Consider the following 7,968-nt stretch of genomic DNA (forward strand, 5'->3'; position numbering starts at 1 on the left):
AGTTCTGTTAGTTGACATGAAGATAGACTAGTATATTTCCACCACAGTAGACATTTCTGTTAGTTGACATGAAGATAGACTGGTATATTTCCACCAAGGTAGACAGAGTTCTGTTAGTTGACATGAAGATAGACTGGTATATTTCCTCCAAGGTAGACAGAGTTCTGTTAGTTGACATGAAGATAGACTGGTATATTTCCACCACAGTAGACAGTTCTGTTAATTGACATGAAGATAGACTGGTATATTTCCACCACCGTAGACATAGTTCTGGTAGTTGACATGAAGATAGACTGGTATATTTCCACCACAGTAGACAGTTCTGTTAGTTGACATGAAGATAGACTGGTATATTTCCACCACAGTAGACAGTTATGTTAGTTGACATGAAGATAGACTGGTATATTTCCTCCAAGGTAGACAGTTATGTTAGTTGACATGAAGATAGACTGGTATATTTCCACCACAGTAGACAGAGTTCTGTTAGTTGACATGAAGATAGACTGGTATATTTCCACCACAGTAGACAGTTCTGTTAGTTGACATGAAGATAGACTGGTATATTTCCACCACAGTAGACAGTTCTGTTAATTGACATGAAGATAGACTGGTATATTTCCACCACAGTAGACAGAGTTCTGTTAGTTGACATGAAGATAGACTGGTATATTTCCTCAAAGGTAGCCAGTTCATTAATTGACATGAAGATAGACTGGTCTATTTCCACCACAGTAGACAGTTATGTTAGTTGACATGAAGATAGACTGGTATATTTCCACCACAGTAGACAGAGTTATGTTAGTTGACATGAAGATAGACTGGTATATTTCCACCACAGTAGATATTTCTGTTAGTTGACATGAAGATAGACTGGTATATTTCCACCACAGTAGACAGTTCTGTTAGTTGACATGAAGATAGACTAGTATATTTCCACCACAGTAGACATTCTGTTAGTTGACATGAAGATAGACTGGTATATTTCCACCAAGGTAGACAGAGTTCTGTTAGTTGACATGAAGATAGACTGGTATATTTCCTCCACGGTAGACAGAGTTCTGTTAGTTGACATGAAGATAGACTGGTATATTTCCACCACAGTAGACAGTTCTGTTAATTGACATGAAGATAGACTGGTATATTTCCACCACCGTAGACATAATTCTGTTAGTTGACATGAAGATAGACTGGTATATTTCCACCACAGTAGACAGTCTGTTAGTTGACATGAAGATAGACTGGTATATTTCCACCACAGAGATATTTATGTTAGTTGACATGAAGATAGACTGGTATATTTCCTCCAAGGTAGACAGTTATGTTAGTTGACATGAAGATAGAATGGTATATTTCCACCACAGTAGACAGTTCTGTTAGTTGACATGAAGATAGACTGGTATATTTCCACCACAGTAGACAGTTCTGTTAGTTGACATGAAGACAGACTGGTATATTTCCACCACAGTAGACAGTTCTGTTAGTTGACATGAAGATAGACTGGTATATTTCCACCACAGTAGACAGTTCTGTTAGTTGACATGAAGATAGACTGGTATATTTCCACCACAGTAGACAGTTCTGTTAGTTGACATGAAGATAGACTGGTATATTTCCACCACAGTAGACAGTTCTGTTAGTTGACATGAAGATAGACTGGTATATTTCCACCACACTAGACAGTTATGTTAGTTGACATGAAGATAGACTAGTATATTTCCACCACAGTAGACAGTTCTGTTAGTTGACATGAAGATAGACTGGTATATTTCCACCAAGGTAGACAGAGTTCTGTTAGTTGACATGAAGATAGACTGGTATATTTCCTCCAAGGTAGACAGAGTTCTGTTAGTTGACATGAAGATAGACTGGTATATTTCCACCACAGTAGACAGTTCTGTTAATTGACATGAAGATAGACTGGTATATTTCCACCACAGTAGACAGAGTTATGTTAGTTGACATGAAGATAGACTGGTATATTTCCACCACAGTAGATATTTCTGTTAGTTGACATGAAGATAGACTGGTATATTTCCTCCAAGGTAGACAGTTATGTTAGTTGACATGAAGATAGACTGGTATATTTCCACCAAGGTAGACAGTTTTGTTAGTTGACATGGAGATAGACTGGTATATTTCCACCACAGTAGACAGAGTTCTGTTAATTGACATGAAGATAGACTGGTATATTTCCACCACAGTAGACATAATTATGTTAGTTGACATGAAGATAGACTGGTATATTTCCACCACAGTAGACAGTCCTGTTAGTTGACATGAAGATAGACTGGTATATTTCCACCACAGTAGATATTTATGTTAGTTGACATGAAGATAGACTGGTATATTTCCTCCAAGGTAGACAGTTATGTTAGTTGACATGAAGATAGAATGGTATATTTCCACCACAGTAGACAGTTCTGTTAGTTGACATGAATATAGACTGGTATATTTCCACCACAGTAGACAGTTCTGTTAGTTGACATGAATACATACTGGTATATTTCCACCACAGTAGACAGTTCTGTTAGTTGACATGAAAGATAGACTGGTATATTTCCACCACAGTAGACAGTTCTGTTAGTTGACATGAAGATAGACTGGTATATTCCACCACACTAGACAGTTCTGTTAGTTGACATGAAGATAGACTGGTATATTTCCACCACAGTAGACAGTTCTGTTAGTTGACATGAAAATAGACTGGTATATTTCCACCACAGTAGACAGTTGTGTTAGTTGACATGAAGATAGACTGGTATATTTCCACCACAGTAGACAGTTCTGTTAGTTGACATGAAGATAAACTGGTATATTTCCACCACAGTAGATATTTCTGTTAGTTGACATGAAGATAGACTGGTATATTTCCTCCAAGGTAGACAGAGTTCTGTTAGTTGATATGAAGATAGACTGGTATATTTCCACCAAGGTAGAATTTTCTGTTAGTTGACATGAAGATAGACTGGTATATTTCCACCACAGTAGACAGTTCTGTTAGTTGACATGAAGATAGACTGGTATATTTCCACCAGTCAGTAGTGACAGAAGATAGTACACCACAGAGAGTTCTGTTAGTTGACATGAAGATAGACTGGTATATTTCCACCACAGTAGACAGTTCTGTTAGTTGACATGAAGATAGACTGGTATATTTCCACCACAGTAGACAGTTCTGTTAGTTGACATGAAGATAGACTGGTATATTTCCACCACAGTAGACAGTTCTGTTAGTTGACATGAAGATAGACTGGTATATTTCCACCACAGTAGACAGTTCTGTTAGTTGACATGAAGATAGACTGGTATATTTCCACCACAGTAGACAGTTCTGTTAGTTGACATGAAGATAGACTGGTATTCCACGACAGATATTGTTAGTTGACATAAGATAGACTGGTATATTTCCTCCAAGGTAGACGGTTATGTTAGTTGACATGGAGATAGACTGGTATATTTCCACCACAGTAGACAGAGTTCTGTTAATTGACATAAAGATAGACTGGTATGTTTCCACCACAGTAGACATAATTCTGTTAGTTGACATGGAGATAGACTGGTATATTTCCACCACAGTAGACAGTTATTTTAGTTGACATGAAGATAGACTGGTATATTTCCACCACAGTAGATAGTTCTGTTAGTTGACATGATGATAGACTGGTTTATTTCCTCCCAGGTAGACAGAGTTATGTTAGTTGACATGATGATAGACTGGTATATTTCCTCCCAGGTAGACAGAGTTCTGTTAGTTGACATGAAGATAGACTGGTATATTTCCACGACAGTAGACAGAGTTCTGTTAGTTTACATGAAGATAGACTGGTATATTTCCACCACAGTAGACAGTTATGTTAGTTGACGTGAAGATAGACTGGTATATTTCCACCACAGTAGACAGTTCTGTTAGTTGACATTAATTAAGACTGGTATATTTCCACCACAGTAGACAGTTATGTTAGTTGACATGAAGATAGACTGGTATATTTCCACCACAGTAGACAGTTTATGTTAGTTGACATGAAAATAGACTGGTATATTTCCACCACAGTAGACAGTTATGTTAGTTGACATGAAGATAGACTGGTATATTTCCACCACAGTAGACAGTTCTGTTAGTTGACATGAAGATAGACTGGTATATTTCCACCAAGGTAGACAGAGTTCTGTTAGTTGACATGAAGATAGACTGGTATATTTCCTCCAAGGTAGACAAAGTTCTGTTAGTTGACATGAAGATAGACTGGTATATTTCCCCCACAGTAGACAGTTCTGTTAATTGACATGAAGATAGACTGGTATATTTCCACCACAGTAGACAGTTCTGTTAGTTGACATAAAGATAGAAGGGGATATTTCCACCACAGTAGACGTATGTGAGATAGACTGGTATATTTCCACCACAGTAGACAGTCCTGTTAGTTGACATGAAGATAGACTGGTATATTTCCACCACAGTAGATATTTATGTTAGTTGACATGAAGATAGACTGGTATATTTCCTCCAAGGTAGACAGTTATGTTAGTTGACATGAAGATAGAATGGTATATTTCCACCACAGTAGACAGTTCTGTTAGTTGACATGAAGATAGACTGGTATATTTCCACCACAGTAGACAGTTCAGTTAGTTGACATGAAGATAGACTGGTATATTTCCACCACAGTAGATATTTCTGTTAGTTGACATGAAGATAGACTGGTATATTTCCTCCAAGGTAGACAGAGTTCTGTTAGTTGATATGAAGATAGACTGGTATATTTCCACCACAGTAGACAGTTCTGTTAGTTGACATGAAGATAGACTGGTATATTTCCACCACAGTAGACAGAGTTATGTTAGTTGACATGAAGATAGACTGGTATATTTCCACCACAGTAGATAATTTATGTTAGTTGACATGAAGATAGACTGGTATATTTCCACCACAGTAGACAGTTCTGTTAGTTGACATGAAGATAGACTGGTATATTTCCACCACAGTAGACAGTTCTGTTAGTTGACATGAAGATAGACTGGTATATTTCCACCACAGTAGACAGTTCTGTTAGTTGACATGAAGATAGACTGGTATATTTCCACCACAGTAGACAGTTATGTTAGTTGACATGAAGATAGACTGGTATATTTCCACCACAGTAGATATTTCTGTTAGTTGACATGAAGATAGACTGGTATATTTCCTCCAAGGTAGACGGTTATGTTAGTTGACATGAAGATAGACTGGTATATTTCCACCAAGGTAGACAGTTATGTTAGTTGACATGGAGATAGACTGGTATATTTCCACCACAGTAGACAGTTCTGTTAGTTGACATGAAGATAGACTGGTATATTTCCACCACAGTAGACAGTTCTGTTAGTTGACATGAAGATAGACTGGTATATTTCCACCAAGGTAGACAGAGTTCTGTTAGTTGACATGAAGATAGACTGGTATATTTCCCAAGATAGACAAAGTTCTGTTAGTTGACATGAAGATAGACTGGTATATTTCCACCACAGTAGACAGTTCTGTTAATTGACATGAAGATAGACTGGTATATTTCCACCACAGTAGACAGTTCTGTTAGTTGACATGAAGATAGACTGGTATATTTCCACCACAGTAGACAGTTCTGTTAGTTGACATGAAGATAGACTGGTATATTTCCACCACAGTAGACAGTTCTGTTAGTTGACATGAAGATAGACTGGTATATTTCTACCACAGTAGATATTTATGTTAGTTGACATGAAGATAGACTGGTATATTTCCTCCAAGGTAGACAGAGTTCTGTTAGTTGACATGAAGATAGACTGGTATATTTCCACCACAGTAGACAGTTCTGTTAGTTGACATGAAGATAGACTGGTATATTTCCACCACAGTAGACAGAGTTTTAGTGGACATGAAGATAGACTGGTATATTTCCACCACAGTAGACAGTTCTGTTAGTTGACATGAAGATAGACTGGTATATTTCCACCACAGTAGACAGTTCTGTTAGTTGACATGAAGATAGACTGGTATATTTCCACCACAGTAGACAGTTGTGTTAGTTGACATGAAGATAGACTGGGTATATTTCCCCACAGTAGACAGTTCTGTTAGTTGACATGAAGATAGACTGGTATATTTCCACCACAGTAGATATTTCTGTTAGTTGACATGAAGATAGACTGGTATATTTCCTAAGGGGTAGACAGATCTGTTAGTTGATATGAAGATAGACTGGTATATTTCCACCACAGTAGACAGTTCTGTTAGTTGACATGAAGATAGACTGGTATATTTCCACCACAGTAGACAGAGTTATGTTAGTTGACATGAAGATAGACTGGTATATTTCCACCACAGTAGATATTTATGTTAGTTGACATGAAGATAGACTGGTATATTTCCACCACAGTAGACAGTTCTGTTAGTTGACATCAAGATAGACTGGTATATTTCCACCACAGTAGACAGTTCTGTTAGTTGACATGAAGATAGACTGGTATATTTCCACCACAGTAGACAGTTCTGTTAGTTGACATGAAGATAGACTGGTATATTTCCACCACAGTAGACAGTTCTGTTAGTTGACATGAAGATAGACTGGTATATTTCCACCACAGTAGATATTTCTGTTAGTTGACATGAAGATAGACTGGTATATTTCCTCCAAGGTAGACGGTTATGTTAGTTGACATGGAGATAGACTGGTATATTTCCACCACAGTAGACAGAGTTCTGTTAATTGACATAAAGATAGACTGGTATGTTTCCACCACAGTAGACATAATTCTGTTAGTTGACATGGAGATAGACTGGTATATTTCCACCACAGTAGACAGTTATTTTAGTTGACATGAAGATAGACTGGTATATTTCCACCACAGTAGATAGTTCTGTTAGTTGAGCATGAAGATAGACTGGTATATTTCCACCACAGCAGACATTTCTGTTAGTTTGACATGAAGATAGACTGGTATATTTCCTCCAAGGTAGACAGAGTTCTGTTAGTTGACATGAAGATAGACTGGTATATTTCCACCACAGTAGATAGAGTCTGTTAGTTGACATGAGATAATGTTTCACCACAGAGACAGAGTTTTGACATGGAGATAGACTGACGTATATTTCCATACAGTGAAGATAGCTGGGATATTTCACAGTTAGATAGTTCATTTAGTCGAAGATAGACTGGTATATTTCCACCAGGTAGACAGAGTTATGTTAGTTGACATGATGATAGACTGGTATATTTCCTCCCAGGTAGACAGAGTTCTGTTAGTTGACATGAAGATAGACTGGTATATTTCCACCACAGTAGACAAGTTCTGTTAGTTGACATGAAGATAGACTGGTATATTTCCACCACAGTAGACAGTTGACAGGAGTTATTTCCGTAGGTTGTTGACAGATAGAGACTGGTATATTTCCACCACAGTAGACAGTTCTGTTAGTTGACATTAATTAAGACTGGTATATTTCCACCACAGTAGACAGTTATGTTAGTTGACATGAAGATAGACTGGTATATTTCCACCACAGTAGACAGTTTATGTTAGTTGACATGAAGATAGACTGGTATATTTCCACCACAGTAGACAGTTATGTTAGTTGACATGAAGATAGACTGGTATATTTCCACCACAGTAGACAGTTCTGTTAGTTGACATGAAGATAGACTGGTATATTTCCACCAAGGTAGACAGAGTTCTGTTAGTTGACATGAAGATAGACTGGTATATTTCCTCCAAGGTAGACAGAGTCTGTGAGTTGACATGAAGATAGACTGTATATTTCCCACCACAGTAGACAGTTCTGTTAGTTGACATGAAGATAGACTGGTATATTTCCACCACAGTAGACAGTTCTGTTAGTTGACATGAAGATAGACTGGTATATTTCCACCACAGTAGACAGAGTTCTGTTAGTTGACATGAAGATAGACTGGTATATTTCCACCACAGTAGACAGTTCTGTTAGTTGACATGAAG

Source organism: Coregonus clupeaformis, unplaced genomic scaffold, assembly GCF_020615455.1.
Source record: "Coregonus clupeaformis isolate EN_2021a unplaced genomic scaffold, ASM2061545v1 scaf1952, whole genome shotgun sequence".
Classification (NCBI taxonomy): Eukaryota; Metazoa; Chordata; class Actinopteri; order Salmoniformes; family Salmonidae; genus Coregonus; species Coregonus clupeaformis.